At 54.0% G+C, this 16,385-nt stretch overlaps 1 protein-coding gene across 1 annotated transcript in view; it reads right to left on the bottom strand.

Annotated features, from left to right (window-relative positions):
* CARD11 (caspase recruitment domain family member 11) overlaps positions 1–16,160 on the bottom strand; it is a 115,736-nt gene extending 99,576 nt beyond the window's left edge. Inside the window, 1 exon segment of the mRNA XM_049639339.1 lies at positions 15,939–16,160. The gene's annotated coding sequence lies outside the window, so the exon portion shown is untranslated.
* Between the last annotated feature and the right edge of the window lie 225 nt (positions 16,161–16,385).

The following is a 16,385-nucleotide window of genomic DNA, read 5'->3' as shown; positions in this document are numbered from 1 at the left end:
CTCTTTTGCCCCTCTCCCCTGTTCTTGCGCTCTCTCTCAAATAAAATAAAATAGAATAGAATAGAATAAAATAAAATAAAATAAAATAAAATAAAATAAAATAAAATAATTTATTTTATTATTTAAAATGAAATAATAAAATAAATCAAATAAATCAAATCAAATCAATAAAATAAAATAAAATAAAATAAGGTAAAGCAATAAGCGATAAAGATAGGTAGCTGTTCCTGGAATTTCATTCTCTTTTTTGGGGGGGAGGAGGGGGTGCATAACTTGAGTACATTTCCTGGCTTCCTTTAAAGTTAGGCGTGGTCATGTGACTGTGTTCTTTTCAATTGTGAACAAAGGCAATGCGCTTGTTTCCAGGGCAGGCACAAAATAAACCTCCAATGCATGCACTTTTCTGCCCCTCTCCTTCTGCTGACTGGGTGAAAAACCACACCGTGGCCCCAGGGTACGGTGCAAAGAGCCTGCGTCCCTGAACAGCATGTAGGGCAGCTGCCCTGCTGACCTGAAAGCCCACCCTGGACTTCACGTGAGAAAAAGTACGCACTTTCTGTCCTCTAGGACACTGGTGTTGAGGGGTCTACTTGTTATGCAGTACGGACTTCCCTGACTAATACGCTACACTACCGAAGGCAGCCGAGTATTGACCTGTGGTTTCAGCTCTAACTCGTGGAGAACTAGGGACGTGTCACTCCCGTTCTTGTAAGAGAAAGCTGGACAAATGGAACATCAACAATTTCCTTGAGAACTACGAGACACAAGAACTACGAAACTACTTCTAGAACTGAGGTCCCAGGACAGATGGCCACCTTAAGGATGTGAGACAGAGAGGGACATCCAGCAGGAGGCCGCACCTGAGATCTACTTAAGAGGAAAAAGAAACCACCGGAGCCATAACCTGCAATTGTGGCAGACTGCTGGAGGCCGAGTGTGTACCAGTAAGAATAAAAAACCAGGGGGACCACGGTGTTAGGGGGACACCACAGCCCTTTGGCCTTTTCCACCAGGAACCCCACAAAGGGAGGGTTCTCAAAGGGAGGATCCCAGAAACGCAATGGAGATGACAAGAACTGCCTTGAAACAGGCCCAGGGTCTTCTTCGTAACCATCGTCACAGGGTAAGGTGCCAAGGAAACAGACTGAGACACTGCAGCTGGAGGAAGGAGCCGGGGATAGGGAGGACTCGGTATCGCGGAAGAATCACTTGTGAGTGTCCCAGCACCGAGACGCCTGCCCACTAAAAGACTGACACTTCACCATAGATTCTAGAACACTCCCCTCCACCACACCAGCAGGCCCAAGCACGAGTGTGGATTACAGCTACAAGGGCTGTAAAAACTCTCTCTCTTTAGGAAGGCACACAAAGGTGTGCTCCAAGGCCAGAAGGGAGACAAAACAGGGATACGGTGCTCAAGGCACTGGAAGCTTCTAGTACCTACAGCTGCAACAGACGTCACACAGACACCAGTCCTGGCCATACTAAGACACATCCTTGCCCAAAGGCCTCTTTACCTCGGTTCCTATTACCCAACGCCGTACGTATGCCTCCCCACAGGGAAGTACAAGGAACGTCAAAAGGCAAGAAGAAAAGGATTTTGAAGTGGCAAAGCAGAGATCAGAGCCAGACTCAGAGACGACACGGACACTGGACCTGTCAGACGGGGAACGTCAAACAACTATGGCTAATATGTGGATGGTTCCACTGGAGAAGCCCGACAACACTGCTGAGGAAGGACTGCCGAGACACGGAAGGTCTCCGCAAGAATCAAGAGGACAGGGGCGCCTGGGCGGCTCGGTAGGGGCCGACTTCGGTAAGCTTTCGACTTCGGCTCAGGTCACGATCTCATGGTTCGTGGGTTTGAGCCCCACGTCGGGCTCTGTGCGGACGGCTCGGAGCCTGGAGCTGCTTCCGATCCTGTGTCTCCCTCTCCCTCTGCCCCTCCCCTGCCCCCCCCTAATATAAACAAACATTAAAAAATTTTTTTAAATGCATTTTCTAAACTCTTTCAAAAAGAAGTATAATTTGTAGGCTAAGCCAGGAGATGAAATGGAATCAGGAAATGGCCAATGAGAACCCAAGAAGGCAAAAAACGAAGGGAGAAAGAGGACAGCCTGGTATTTTTGGGCTGAAGCGGATAGATGTAAGGACAGTGAGTGCAGACGCAGAGCCAGGGGAGGAGGCCACTCGATTCCTGAGAAACTCCTGGCAGTGCTGCAGATCCCAGGGGGAAAAGACCCGCCCATGGCAGGAAGTTTAAAGGGATTTCACACCATTCACAAAAACAGCGTCCATATGCTGAAATGTAAAGTATTTTTGTTAATATTCCTTATCATATGATACGTTAGTATTCTTCAGCATATGTGTATGTATACAATTTGCTTGAATTTTTAGAAGAAATTAAATTTATAATTAAAGAATGTTTAGAGACTCGGAGAAAGCTGAAACCCAGTGCCTAATGGTCGAAGAGCCATCAAAAAGAGCCCAGAGAAGAGACGCACCTCATACAGCAGAAGGTGGACAGCAGGGCAGGGCTAAAACCAGGAGGAACCGCTGAACATGTGGAAAGGGCTCCCTTCCCAGCCCAGCAGGAGAGGGAACGGTTACTCATCAGGAAACAGGGCCCCGGGGAAGACTGAGTGATTAAAATGTCAAAGGAGTGGGGAGGGTGGGGGCTAGGGGCCACGGTTTTTATGACAAGCCACGATGAAATGTTTGACATTGGAACCGATGTATATATTTCTTAGATAAAGATAAAAATTAAAGTAAAAAAGGTGACAGTAACCACCCCAAAATTAAGTCCCTTCTGAGCTTGGTCCTTGGATGGTTTTCTCCACTCGGGTCCAGGGCAGACCAGGAGGCAGGTGCCCCAGGAGCCTCCCCTGTGGCAAATCTCATCCCCCTCGGTGAGCCCTGTCCCGGCATCGGTGGGGCCAGGACCCCAGGAGGATACGTTTTTGGTCCGGGGACCAGAGGGTGCTCCTGTAATGACTTCGACATTTCTTCCCAACTTAGTCCTCGCTTTCATTTTCCCTCCAAACTGGATAATCTATCATATCCTCTGCCTTGCTTCAGGCTATGCTATTTATAACAATAGAAACAACATTTTTGGCTTGTCACCTTTCTCCAAAGGAACTCAAATTGCCTCTAAACCTTTAATGTGCATATAAAGTACTTTTGAATATTGTTACACTGCAGATTCTAATTCAGCAGGTCTGGGGCAGGGCCTGAGAGTCTGCATTTCTAACCAGCTTCCCGGTGAGGCTGAGGCTACAGGCCCAGGGACCACATCCTGAGTAGCAAGGGGAACGTGGGGCAACTTGAAGGGTCATGGAAACGTTCTCTATCTCCATTAGGGTTGTGATGACACAGGGATCCACCTCTGTGAAAACACAGTGGATTGTGCAGTGAAAATGGGTGCATTGCATCGTATCTCGAGTATCCTTCAATACGGTTTATTTTAAAGGAAAAAATTCAGGGGTGCCTGGGTGGCTCAGGCGGTCGAGTGTCCGACTCTTGAGTCCGGCCCAGGTGATAGTCTCACGGTTTCTGAGTTCAAGCCACGTGCTATTAGCGTGGAGCCTGCTTGGGATTCTCTCTCTGACTCTCTCTGCCCCTCCCCCTCCTCGAAATACGTAAATAAACCTTAACCAAAAAGAAAATAAAGAAACTAAAAAAATTCATTCTAGAGGGCTTTGTAGATTGAAATGTGAAAGATGGAACAATAAAGCTTTTTAGAAGAAAACGTAAATCTTGGGGTAGACAAATCTTTCTGGAATAGAGTTCAAAAAATGATTCACCCGGGGCGCCTGGGTGGCTCAGTCGGTTAAGCATCCGACTTCGGCTCGGGTCATGATCTCGCGGTCTGTGAGTTCGAGCCCCGCGTCGGGCTCTGTGCTGACAGCTCAGAGCCTGGAGCCTGCTTTGGATTCTGTCTCCCTCTCTCTCTGCCCCTTCCCCACTTATGCTGTCTCTCTCTCTCTCTCTGTCAAAAATAAATAAAACATTTAAAAAAAAATGATTAACCGTAAGAAGTATGGTTACAGACCACATGATTTGACTATGTTAAAATTAAAAACTCCTACTCATCAGCAGACTCTACCAAGAAGGTTTTGAAAAAGCAAGCCATAAACTGAAGAAAGGTATCAGTCATACATATATTTGACAAAGGACTCCTACCTATCATATATAAAGAACAATTACAATTCAATAAGAAACTGACAACCTACTAGAATGACAGGCCAAACACTTGACGAGGCACCAAGGACAATATCCAAAATGGCCAATGAGCACACAAAAAAGGTACTCAACTTAATTAGTCATAAGTGAAATGCAAATTAAAAGCCACAAAATTTTTTGTTTTGGCCATGCGGCCACGCGAGTGGCTAAAACAAAAAGACAGAAGACAGCACATGTAGGCCAAGATGTGGGGCAGGTGGGGCTCACATCTGTCACTGACGGGGGTGTGGTCTGGAGCAACGGTCTTGGAGAATGATCTCCTAGAGCTGACCGCTGGCAGACTCTGATTCAGCAGATCCACTCTTGAGTGTCTCCAAAGAGAGGCAAGTATCTCCAAAAGAGAGGCGTTAAGGACGGTCCCAGCAGCCTTATTACGATGGCACAAAGCTGGAAACAACCCAAAAGAGCCGTCACTGATAATACAGATAAAACGTGCAATGTTCATAAAACGGACTGCTACGGGCAAACAGGTGTCGCTCCGGGCAAACCGCGGACACAGCTCGGGTGGCCAGACAGGACACACAGCACTCGGATCGACAACCAATATTGTTTCAGTACCTCGACGTTCACGCAAGTATTCGGGACATGCCTATACTAAAACTTGTTATTATACTGAAAGTCATTATCATTATTTGTTTTTTTAATTTTTTTTAACGTGTATTTATTATTGAGAGACAAAGAGACACAGAGTATGGGTAGGGGAGGGGCGGAGACAGAGGGAGACACAGAACCCGAAGCAGGCTCCAGGCTCCGAGCTGCCAGCACAGAGCCCGACGTGGGGCTCAAACTCACGCATCTCGAGCTCATGACCTGAGCTGAAGTCGGACGCTTGACCGACTGAGCCACCCAGGTGCCCCTTATTATTATTAATTACGCTATTATTTTTTCACCAGTCCTGTTTTGCTTCCTGATCTGGGTGCTGGTGACGGGGACGTGTGTACTTTGTCTAACCTCCCGGTGCTGTGCATTCGGGGTCTGGACACATCTCCTGTATGACTGTCAGTCAATACCTGAGTGTGACGCTTATTTGAAATAACAAAACCAATCCCGGCCTGTGTCCCATTTGAGGGGGGCCCTGCCTCTTGCCTCGAGTCTCCCATCGGGTCTCCTCGCTGCCACTCGTGACCTTTCAGACCCCACCGGCACCCTAGCTCGCAGCTCCCGCTCAGAAGACCCCAGCAGCCGGCCCTCACCCACAGGACGGCCTCCGCCTCCTCGGCACCTTACCCAGGGCTCTTGGCGGCCTCTCCTCCCTCTGCCCCGACGCCCCCCCCGTCTTTTTGTGTGACCTGCCACTAACCGCACCTCCGTGGCTTTGCGTAGGCTGGTTCCCTGCTTAGAAGGCCCTCCCCACCTCTGTGCCGGCAATGTTATCCTGCCAGAGTCGTTCAGGCGGCTCCGGGAAGCCTTCCCGACTCCCTCAGCCAGACCCAGGGGCTCTGTCTTCACTGCGTGTGCACATGTCCATCTCCTCACCACACTACCTGCTCGCGGGGGCCGGGACTCCGGATGTTTCATCCTTTTGTCCCCAGCACCTAGCAGGGTGCTCGTGGATGGGGCCCACTGGGCACAGGTGAGGAGTGAACAGGTGGGTGATGGGGCTTGACACACGGGCATCGGGCAAAGGCATAAACTGTTGTCACTAAATTTGAGATCTGGCAAGGATTCCCCTGACCCTGCTCTAGGTCCCCCTGCCAATAAGCAGCGCCCGCCTGCCTCATGAGCGGGACTTGTCCCTTACTGTGCGTCTCCCAGAGCGACCTGCTTGCTGCGGGTGCTGGGTGCTCCCTAGACGGCATCTCATCTGATTTCCTGTCGGAAGGACGCCGTTGTCCCCATTTTACAGATGAGGGGAGGTGCAGACACATTCAGCGACTCGTCCAAGGTCGCTGTTGGCGGGGTGGGAGGGGGGGTTGTGGAGCTGACACTCACTACCCAGTTTCTTCTGTGAATAACAACCAGGTGTTGAATCACGAAAATGTCCCTTGGAACAGGAAAGGCAAGGGAGGAAGTGTGGGCACCCGCTCTGCCCCGGCAGCGGTCTGACTCAGGCAATCCTTCTGGCCTCTCTCAAATCGGTCTCCGTGGGTAGCCACCCCCCCACCTGCAGACCGGCGCATCGGGAAGGGGCATCACCCCAAACCCCTAAACGCGGCGCTCGCCTCTGTCCAGAGACTTTCAAGTCCTGCCCGAGATTTTCAGGTTTTTGACAAAACAAAAATCTGATTCACTGTTTCCAAGCCTACATGAAACACAAGTCCTTTATTTTTCTGCCACTAACCAAAAAAAAAAAAAAAAAAAAAAAAAAAAGACCCTTTATGTCTTAGAAAAGTTTTCAATGCTCCTCATTTCACACCACACCAAACATTGTTCATGACAAAGGCCGGAGAATGAAGCCAGAAGGAAATGAATCGCATTACAATAAAACACACCCACTAATAAATAGCAGCCTGGCCAATGAATCTGACTCAGAACATACCACTGGCAAGAAGAAATGCCCCAAAGCTTCACTTAAACCAAATAATATAAGAACAGATGGGTCCCCTGGGTCGGAGGGAGAAGGTAATGCATCCAGGAGGCTGCAAACAGGGACTCTGGGATTTTTGCAGAAAACACAGGGCATTAACAACGTTCAAGGTGAAAGAAGAGAGACATGTAGGTTTGGGGACAAGGGTGTTTTCATCAGGTGACAAAAGAGACAGATCCGGGTCTTTCCACTGGGTCCCCACAACCCGCAGGCCAGTGCCCACTCCAGAAATTCACCACAGCCACGCCCGGGAGCGAGACCAGCCACTCCCAACCCGCCCAACTGGAGAACGAAGCCCAGAGATCTGAGCGATAAACATGAACACCGGAGGGAAACAAAAGTCTGCTCCGGGGAGGTTTCTGTTCCACACCTGTTGTGCCGAGGCATCACCAAGCGGCCGGGGACCAGCGCAAGAGGCGCACGCCCGAGCGCCCGCAAGGCCCCGGAGGAAGCAGCCTGCCCGGGGGTTTGCAGATCGACACAGAAGATCACGCCCCACACCCAACATCTCATGGCCACCCCCTTCTTCATCGTCACGAGGGGAACCCGGCCGGCGCTGTCCTGCCAGAGCGGGGGCGCAACGAGAGCCTGGCCCGATGAGACGGCCAGGAGGAAGGCCCGGTCAACACGGATGCAGGGCGAGAGAGGTCAATTAGCGACAATAAAAGCTCACGTCCATGTAACGTTGTGCTGTTTTCAAAGCGATTTTTCACCCGCTATCCGCTCAGCGCAAGTCCGTGCGGTAGGGAGGAGGGATTATTTATCTCCATCTTGCTCATGAAGAAACAAAACCTTGGGGCCGTGAAGTGGTTTGCTCAAGGTCACCGAGCAATCAGGAGCTTTAAGGCTCCGACGGTTCCTGGTCATGACACACAAGGGCACAGATGACTCACCGGGGGCACCCAGACTTCAATTTCAGTTTTACGCCCGCAGCAGACATGGGCAGTCGATCGCAGAGCTCCGTCCTTCTTACGCAAGCCATGACGAGCGGCCTGGCACCAACCGGCCCTCCAGATGGAACCCACGCGCCGGCCCAAGGCCCGTCTGATTAACTGCTTCACGCAGGAGGACAATGAGCCCACAGGGGAGAAGGCACTTGGCCAAGACTGCCCAGTGGGTTCGTGGCCCAGGCCCCAAGTCGCCTCCTTCTGAGGCCCGCGGTGTCTCCAGCACACCACACGATGCCCCACCCGCCGGGAGAGCAAGTCCCCACCAAAAGACGAACCAACAAGGCACCGGAATGGCGTTCTCCATGACCTCGCTGGCGCAGCTGGGATTTCTGCACTGGGCAGGTGGACACACTCCTGTTTCTAAGAGGGAAAGCCAGGCCTCTCAGGGGTGTTGAAGCCTCCGCACCCGGCAGGGTCGGGGAAACCAGAAGTTTGATTCTGGACCTACTCCAGGCCCAGGGAGACAAGTCGAGACTCTTTGGCTGTCAGCGTCTAGAGTCCAGAAGGGGGTCTGAGCGAGTCTCTACTTGGCAGCCGTGAGCCGGAGAGCGCTTCGGAAGGAAGCCATGAGGCTGGATGAGACCCCCCTGGGAAGGAAAGCACCGGAAGAAGAGGCCCCGGGCACCATGGGAGGTTACAGAGGAATCAGAAAAGATATATCAGAAGAAGTGGTCAGTGAGGAAGGACAAAAACCAAGAGAGCAAACCAACCCGTGTTGTGAGGAGGGGTGGACTGTCATGTGCGGCCAGGTCAGATCCTGGAAGGACTAAGAACGGACCCCTGGACTTAGCCGCTTGGGGCCCCAGGTGACCTTGATAAGAGCCATTTATTTAATTAAAAAAAATTTTTTTTAATGTTTATTTATTTTTGAGACAGAGAAAGACAGAGCATGCATGGGGGAGGGGCAGAGAGAGAGGGAGACACAGAATCCGAAGCAGCTCCAGGCTCCGAGCTGTCGGCACAGAGCCCGACGCGGGGCTCGAACTCACGGACTGGGAGATCATGACCTGAGCCGAAGTTGGACACTCAACCAACTGAGCCACCCAGGCACCCTGATAAGAGCCGTTTAAATAGTGGTGTCTGGGTGGCTCAACCGGTTGGGCGTCTGACTTCAGCTCAGGTCGTGCTCTCACAGTCCATGAGTCTGAGCCCCGAGTCGGGCTCTGTGCTGACAGCTCGGAGCCTGGAGCCTAATTTGGACTCTGTGTCTCCCTCACTCTCTGCCCCTCCCCTGCTCATGTTCTGTCTCTCTCAAAAATAAACATAAAAAAAAAAAAAAAAAAGAACTATTTAAATAGAGTGCTGGGGCCCAAAGCCTGGCTGAAGCGGGTCCCAGACACAGCGCAAGGGAGGAGCTGGGGACAGTGTAGACAACGTTTTCAAAGAGACCTGCTCTGAAGGCGATGAGCTGAATTGCGTCCCCCTAAATTCATACATTGGAGCCCTAACCCCAGTACTTGTAGTTACTGATCAAGCCTTTAAAGAGGTGGTTAAGTTCAAATGAAACTGTTAGGGGCGGGACCCTCATCCAATATGACCCGTGTCCTCGTAAGTGGAGGAAACTGGACACAGAGAGAGACAGGGTCAAATGCACATGGAGGGAAAGGCCATGCCAGGTCACAACAAGAAGGCGGCCATCTAGGGGCACCTGGGGGGCTCAGTCGGTTAAGCATGCGACTTTGGCTCAAGTCACAATCTCACAGGTCATGAGTTTGAGCCCCGTGTCAGGCTCTGTGCCAACAGCCCGGAGCCTGGAGCCTGGAGCCTGCTTCCGATTCTGTGTCTCCCTCTCTGCCCCTGCTCCCCACTTGTGTGCTCTCTCTCTAAAATAAAAATAAATTAAAACCAAAACAGAAGTTTTAATTAGTTAAGAAAGACACAGCACTAGGTAAAAACCGTGTACAACGACAACGTTAAGGGGACAGGAGACTGGTCCGCTCCATGTGAACGGTCCTGTGCTCTGCCCTAGGCGGGCGGTCTCCCGAACTTGGACATTTAGAGAGAAAAGCGCCCTTTCCTTCCTAGGCCACTTTCTTCTGACACCTGAAACGTCCCCGAATGCAACCAGAATCTCCCCTAAGGGCCGGGGGAGACAGGACTTGCAGAGACAGAGAACGCCCCCCACCCCGGAACGTCCCCAGGAAAGGGGATCTCTGCACACCTCTTTGCGAACAAGGATGACCACAGGCCACGGCACCCCAGGCGCGATGGACGTTAACAAGTCGGGAACAAGTTTGGAAAAGCATCTGAGAATTGGAGACCGGAGCCTGGGACAGAAGTGTGAGGTGTCATTACTATTCAACCGAGCGTTTCCTGCTGCGCTAACGACACTCAAATCCCTTTTATTTATTTATTTTAAATAAAGGCCATTTTTCTTAGGAAACTTCAATGAATCACATAATCCTCACTCAGACAAGGAAGGACGCACTAATGTTAGTAAGACACAGTTTCACTTCGTTCCGACATTCATCCCCTGAAATAACGATTTACGAAAGCTCAGCGATGCTGGCACGGGGCTTCTGTTCACCTTTGGATTAAAAAAAATAAAATAAAATGGGTCATCACCACCAAGACTTCCACAAAAGTGTTCACAGCAGCTTTATCATAACAGCCCCGGAGCGCAAATACACAGATGTGTACCAGCGGTGGGACCAGCGGCTCGAGAAATCACGGATGTCCACGCAGGGCCACCCGACTCGGCAGCGAGCGGGAGACGAAGGTCCACGATGCTGACGGTCGGGTCTCAGCTGGGTCACACTTGCCGCGTGATTCCATTACGTGACGTTCAGGGACAGGCAAAGCGGGTGGGGGGGTTGGCGACAGGGAAGGGGCCTGCGTCCCTGCCCCCCTGCCCCCCTGCCCTGGGGGGCCCTGGACAGGACCCCGTGTCTGTGTGGGTGCTTGGCTACAAGGGCAGATGGAAAAACTCATGAGCTGTGCACTTGGGATTTGGGAAGTGACACCCCGTGATTTCTCTTACTGGGACACAGCTGAAAGCGGAAGGCGGGGCGAGAGGCAGGAGGTTGGGACCAAGAGAAACCAGGATGGGGCCCAAAGCACGGGCTGGGGACGGCCCTGGACACTCTGTGTCACCTTACTCTTCAGTGTTGTTTTCTTGATCGTAAAGATAGCACGTGCTCTTGGTAAAAACAAAACAACTCCACAAAACCAAAAGAGAGGGATGCAAAATACAAAATATGAAATGCATACCTCTCCCGCCTAGGTCCCTACCAGAGAGACCTTCTTATGTGTGCTAGGTTTTGTTTTTTGTTTTTTTTTTTTCTAGAAACTTCCCAGATGTCTGCTAGAGATCCCCCTGGTCCAATTAATGGCCTCACAGAATGCCACCGTATGGATGGACCTCACTCTTGGGGTGCATTTGTGAGGCCTCAAACTTTTTCTTGGGTAAGCAATGCTTCGATGAATATTGGTGTGCAGAAAAAGTCCATCTGTGAGATAACTTCTTAGAAGTGGGATTCCTAGACCGGAGGCTTTATTCGCTTCATCTGCTGGTAAATATCGTCAAAGCCACCGTGCATGAGCGTCTGCTGCCCCTCAACCTTTTGATCTTGGCCAGTGCAATCGGTAGAAACTGGGGTGCCCCTGCTGCGTTACTGTGTTATTTTGCACACGTTTCATTAGAGATGAGGCCCGGGGCCGGCTGTGTTCATATTCCGTTTGCTCGTGTCTTCAAGAATTTTCCTCTCGGGTCAAGGTCCCCAATTCCGGGGTTGGCAAATGATGGTCAAGGGCCAAGCCCGCGCTGCCCATTTTGCACCACGGGCCCACTCTGGCCACACTCACCTGTGGGGACACCTGCTTTCACACTGCAAAGAACAGAGCCGAGTGGTCTCCACAGCGACCGTCTGGCTCGAAAAGCCTAAAATATTTACTGTCTGGACCTTTACAGAAAAAGCTTGCCGATTCCTGCCTCTCATTGATTTTTTTGTAAATTAGGAGATAGCTCTGTGCCTATATATTGCTTCGTATTTAACTCCTCACTTCTGTTCTGCCTCCTGCCCCCACCCCCCTCACAAATAACCAAGTCAGAAGCAGGGCTTTAAAAGCAGAAGCTGTCAGATTACTTCCTTTGGAAACATTTTGGTCTACGTTAAAGTAGGGGTGGTATTTTTTTTTTAATGTTTATATATTTTTGAGAGAGAAAGAGAGAGAGAGAGAGAGAGAGAGAGAGAGAGACAGAGCGTGAGCAGAGGAGGAGCGGAGAGAAAGGGAGACACAGAGTCCAAAGCAGGCTCCAGGCTCTGAGCTGTCAGCACAGAGCCCGACGGGAACCATGAGATCGTGACCTGAGCCGAAGTCAGACGCTTAACCGACTGAGCCCCCCAGGCGCCCCGGGGGGGGGGGGCGGTGTTTATACCCATTTTACACACGTGCAGTTGAGGCTCAGAGAGGTGATGACTTCCATGAGGTCACACAGTCAGCGTGCTGGAGAGCCAGCATGGATGACACCCTGTCTGCCTGGCTCCGAGACCACACATCCTGCCACTAAAGGATGCTGCCTCCTCATGGACGGTGCCAGCCCCAGGGGGTGGCAGTGACTGTAGAAAAGCAGGGTCTACGTGGGACAGAGCGGGGGGCGGGGGGGGGTGCCTTGTCATGGCCACACGTGTGTCTGAGGCCTGCCCATTCCTGAGTGGGAGCGGGACAGGTGGGAAGTTACACCCTAGAAACAGAAACCCCACGGGCAGGAGGGAGCCCTCCTTCGGGGTATGGAGTTTGCACGCCACTCCCTCCGGCTCAGCCACTAGCAAGGAGAGTCACCCACCGAGGAATGATCCCCCCGCCCCGAGCTGCGTGGGGGGCTTTGACGGACATGCCTGAGCGAGCTTGACCACAGGGCTGGCGCAGGAAGGGAGGGCGCAAGCCCGGGGAGGCGGGAACAGTAAGCCCCTCGGCAATCCCGTTACCCATGGGCACTGGACACCCTAACACAAACGTGACAGGGGCCATCATCATCTCAGAGCCCTGAACAGAGCACGGCCCAAACAGTCAGCCCATTAGAACCGCTGACCCGCAGCACAGGAGGGGCTCACAGACAGGTCGGGGGACCATGCAGGGGCGTGTTTCTCCCGCGCAGCGTGGCCCCGCTCGGGGCTGGCATCTGGGAATCGGCCGCCTTCAACTGTCCTTAGAAGACAAGCGTTTCTAAGCGGCTTCCTCAAAAGTTGTCTTTCCCTTTTCTTTCTGATCCTGTATTTAAATCAATTTGAATATTTTCTCGGCCGATCAGGTAACGCGGCACCATCCACACAACCGCCAGGAAGGTGGGGTTTGCGGGGAAGGAAACCGGGTGACGGGGCCCACGCAGCCGGGCTGTGTGGGAAAGCCGGGGTTCCAGCCCCCAGCCTGGACCTCAACGTGCCACCTCACCTCCCCCGATGCCAGGAATGCCAGCAAAGGTTGTCATCTGTCGCATTTTGTGTTCTCCATTTTGTGCTTGGTGTAACCGACAATCCTGAAAATCATCAGCATCGACGTCCGGATCTCACGGAGGAGAAACGGCTCTCACAGAGCTGCGGTGACAGGCTGTCCAAGGTCACAGGCTGAGCGCAGAGGAGCAGGCGCGTCTGGGCACACGGCAGGATGCGCCCTCCCACCGGCCCGGTCGGCCTCGGACCCGACAGGTGGAACACAGACCTCCGACTGCCTTCGTGCCTTGATCGGACCTTCTGAAAATTGTCACGGATCAGGTGGTGCCAAAAGGCCAGCAGGCCGCGCTCGCGTCACGCTGGGTGTCTGGGGCTCCCGGCCCACGGGGGAGTTGTGACCCCGGTGCCCGTCACCAGGGAGCACTGGCTCTGAGGCTGAGCGCGGAGCCAAGGCAAGACCCAGCGGAAGGCGGCCTTGAGACTGCCTCGCGGAGCTCCGCGGATCCTCCTTCCAGTGTGGCCTTCCTCGCACGACGGGCAGAGAGCAGCTGCCTTCACTGTCCACCGGCCCCCACCCCCCATCTACCCAGACACACGGCCCTTCCGTCCTGGGAAGCCAGCCCACTCTCGCGAAGGCGTAGAAACACTACGACGGAAAGTGAGGAAGGGGCCGGGACGGTGCCCTGCCCGCACCGTCTCAGCCCGGAACCTTCCACCGATCCCCGCAGCCTCTGAGAGCCACCAGGTCCCAGCCTCGCCTCCCACGGCCACACACCCGCAATTCTGTAACATCTCGGAGTCTCAGTATACTCTGGCCACGATGTACCCAGACGGCACAGCACAAACTACTTAGGGCAAGGACATCTGGGTGTCCTGTCCCTTCCGTGGGTCCCCCACAGTGCCCAGGGCAGCGCCACCTAGACAATGCCCACAGGCTGATTCAAGTCGTCCTTTGAAGAACTATAAGGTTCACGAGTCATTTTAGAAGATCACATACACGAGTGGATAAACAAAACCGGGTCCATCCACACAGTGGACTACTACTCAGCCTTAAAAAGGAAGGAAATTCAGACACGCGCTACAACACGGATGAGCCTTGAGGACACGATGCTCGTTGCAAGAAGCCAGTCATGAAAAGACAAACACTGTGACTCCCCTTGTATGATGTCCCTGCAGGAGTCAGACCCACAGACACAGAGAGCGGGGTGGGTGCCAGGAATGGGCGGGGGTGGGGCAGTGGTTCGTGTTTAGTGGGGACAGAGTCTCAGACTGGGACGATGAAGAAGGTCCGGACGTGGGTGCACGGCAGCGTGAATGTCCTTAATACCAGCGAACTGCGGACCTGACAGGTGGCGAAGGTACATTCTATGCTACGTGTGTTTTACCACGATTAAGAAAAACATCGCATAAAGGATCATTCGTGCGCTGACTCCAGACCGCGTGGACTGGTGGGGCTACCCGCCTTCCGTTTTGATACTGGTGCGAATAAAACCACACACGTCCAAACCCTTCAGGTGGAGTATGGGCCAGGCTGAGGGCCAGGCTCCCTGTGGCCTCAGATCCCCTCTGACCCTGGGCAGAAGCATCATGTTTTACAGCTTCCTCGGGGGTGGAAAGAGGTGGACATTCAGGGGAAGGACAGAGGCGGAGAATTTTAGCTTCAATTCTAGCCCCCGCATTAATGCACAGCCCCCAGGATCTCCAGGGCACAGGACGCACGGAGTAGGTACTCAATAATTGTCAAGCGACAGACCGACGGGTCTTTCCCTTTCTGGAAGGTTGAGGACCTTATACCTTCAAGAGAAGTTGTAAATGTCAAGAGAAATTTTTTGAACTACAAATCAAGGGCTTTGAGGGCAGTCCGGGCACAGAGGTCAGTTTGGTCCAAGACCAGGATTAAGAAAGGGCCCTGTGCTGACACTCTCCTGAGCTGGTGCCCGGAAGCTCACAAGGTCACAAACCGGAGCTCAGGCAGGGGGTCTGAGGCTCCTACAGCCTTAGGGTCTCGCTGGGGCCCACCCCACTGTGCCCCAGGGCTCAGCAGAGCTTGGGGTGGGGGTGGGGGCTTCCAGCCTAACCCTGTGGGGGTGGTCCGCGCCCCGGGGCAGGGGGACTGCGCCCCGAAGTCACTGGGACCTCCTCCTGGCCGTGCGGGGAGCCGGGGGCCCCTCCTGCCCCCCTCCGTAGACTCCCCGTGGGAGAGGCTGTCCCTCCCCTCCGCCGCCTGGGGCCCCACCTTCTCGGGAGCCTCTGAGTCAGGCTTCGCTGTGGTCTGGAAACTTCCTGTCCTTTCAGGTGTTAGAAAAGGTTCTCTTCCTCTGTGTGGGGCAGGTGCACCCAGGGGCGCCCTGCCAGGCCAGCGCCACAGGGGCATGGGGGCCCTGTCAGGCAGAGACACCGGAGGGAGACAGACTGTCCCAGAGAGGCACGGAGGGGACACAGGGAGGCAGAAAGTGGAAGAAATCAGGCTTGGATGGGAAGGGGGGGGCAGGAAGGGGGGCAGGGAGAGTGAGGTGGAGAAAGAGGGGAGGGGGAGAGAGGGATGCGGGACCAGCTCCCAGGGGCCAGGAGGGTGAGGACGGGTGAGTCCAGACCCCTCACGTCGCTCCCACCCCGCATGTGCTCTCCCCCGGCCGCACCCCCCTCAATGACTGCGCCCCCCCAACTTACCCCCGCGGCCCCGCTGCGTCATCGTCCCCCTACCCCACGCTGTCCCCACCCCCGCATGTGCTCTCCTCCAGACGCACCCCTCCCCCCCCAACGGTGCCCCCCCCCCCACGGCGGCATCCCCACACTGCGCCCCCCACCCCCGCGTCCGCCAGTGCCTACCTGGGGGGCTCATGCTCTGCCAGCCGCGCCGGCCGCCTCCTCCGCGCAGGCCGCCGGCTTCCCCCTGGGCCCGGGCCCTGCCCGGCCGTCCCGTCCGAGGGGCACCGCCCGCCCAGGGGTTGCAGGGCCGGGAGGGGGCTGTGTGCCGCCCAGGCCTGAGTCCAGAGGCCAGAGGAGGTGAAAGAAAGAAAAAAGGAGAGAAAGTGTGTCATAGGCTGGCAGGGGGAGGGAAATGCAAAACCCGACAGGAAATGAGACTAAAAAATGCAAAAGGTTAGAAAGAGATAAGGAAGAGGGGGCAGGGCGGGGCTTGGGTCCTCGGGCGGGGAGGGGAGGGGAGGCTGAGGGCCCCCCTCCAGGGTGGGGGAGCCCCAGCGCCGGCTGCACCCCCAGTCCACCGCCCCAGCCCTGGGAGGCTGCGAGGCACGGTTGTCGCCTTGGGCGGGA

This window comes from Panthera uncia, chromosome E3 (assembly GCF_023721935.1).
Source record: "Panthera uncia isolate 11264 chromosome E3, Puncia_PCG_1.0, whole genome shotgun sequence".
Classification (NCBI taxonomy): domain Eukaryota; kingdom Metazoa; phylum Chordata; class Mammalia; order Carnivora; family Felidae; genus Panthera; species Panthera uncia.
The sequence above is the reverse complement of the archived record's forward strand: the minus strand, read 5'-3'. Positions and strand labels throughout refer to the sequence as shown.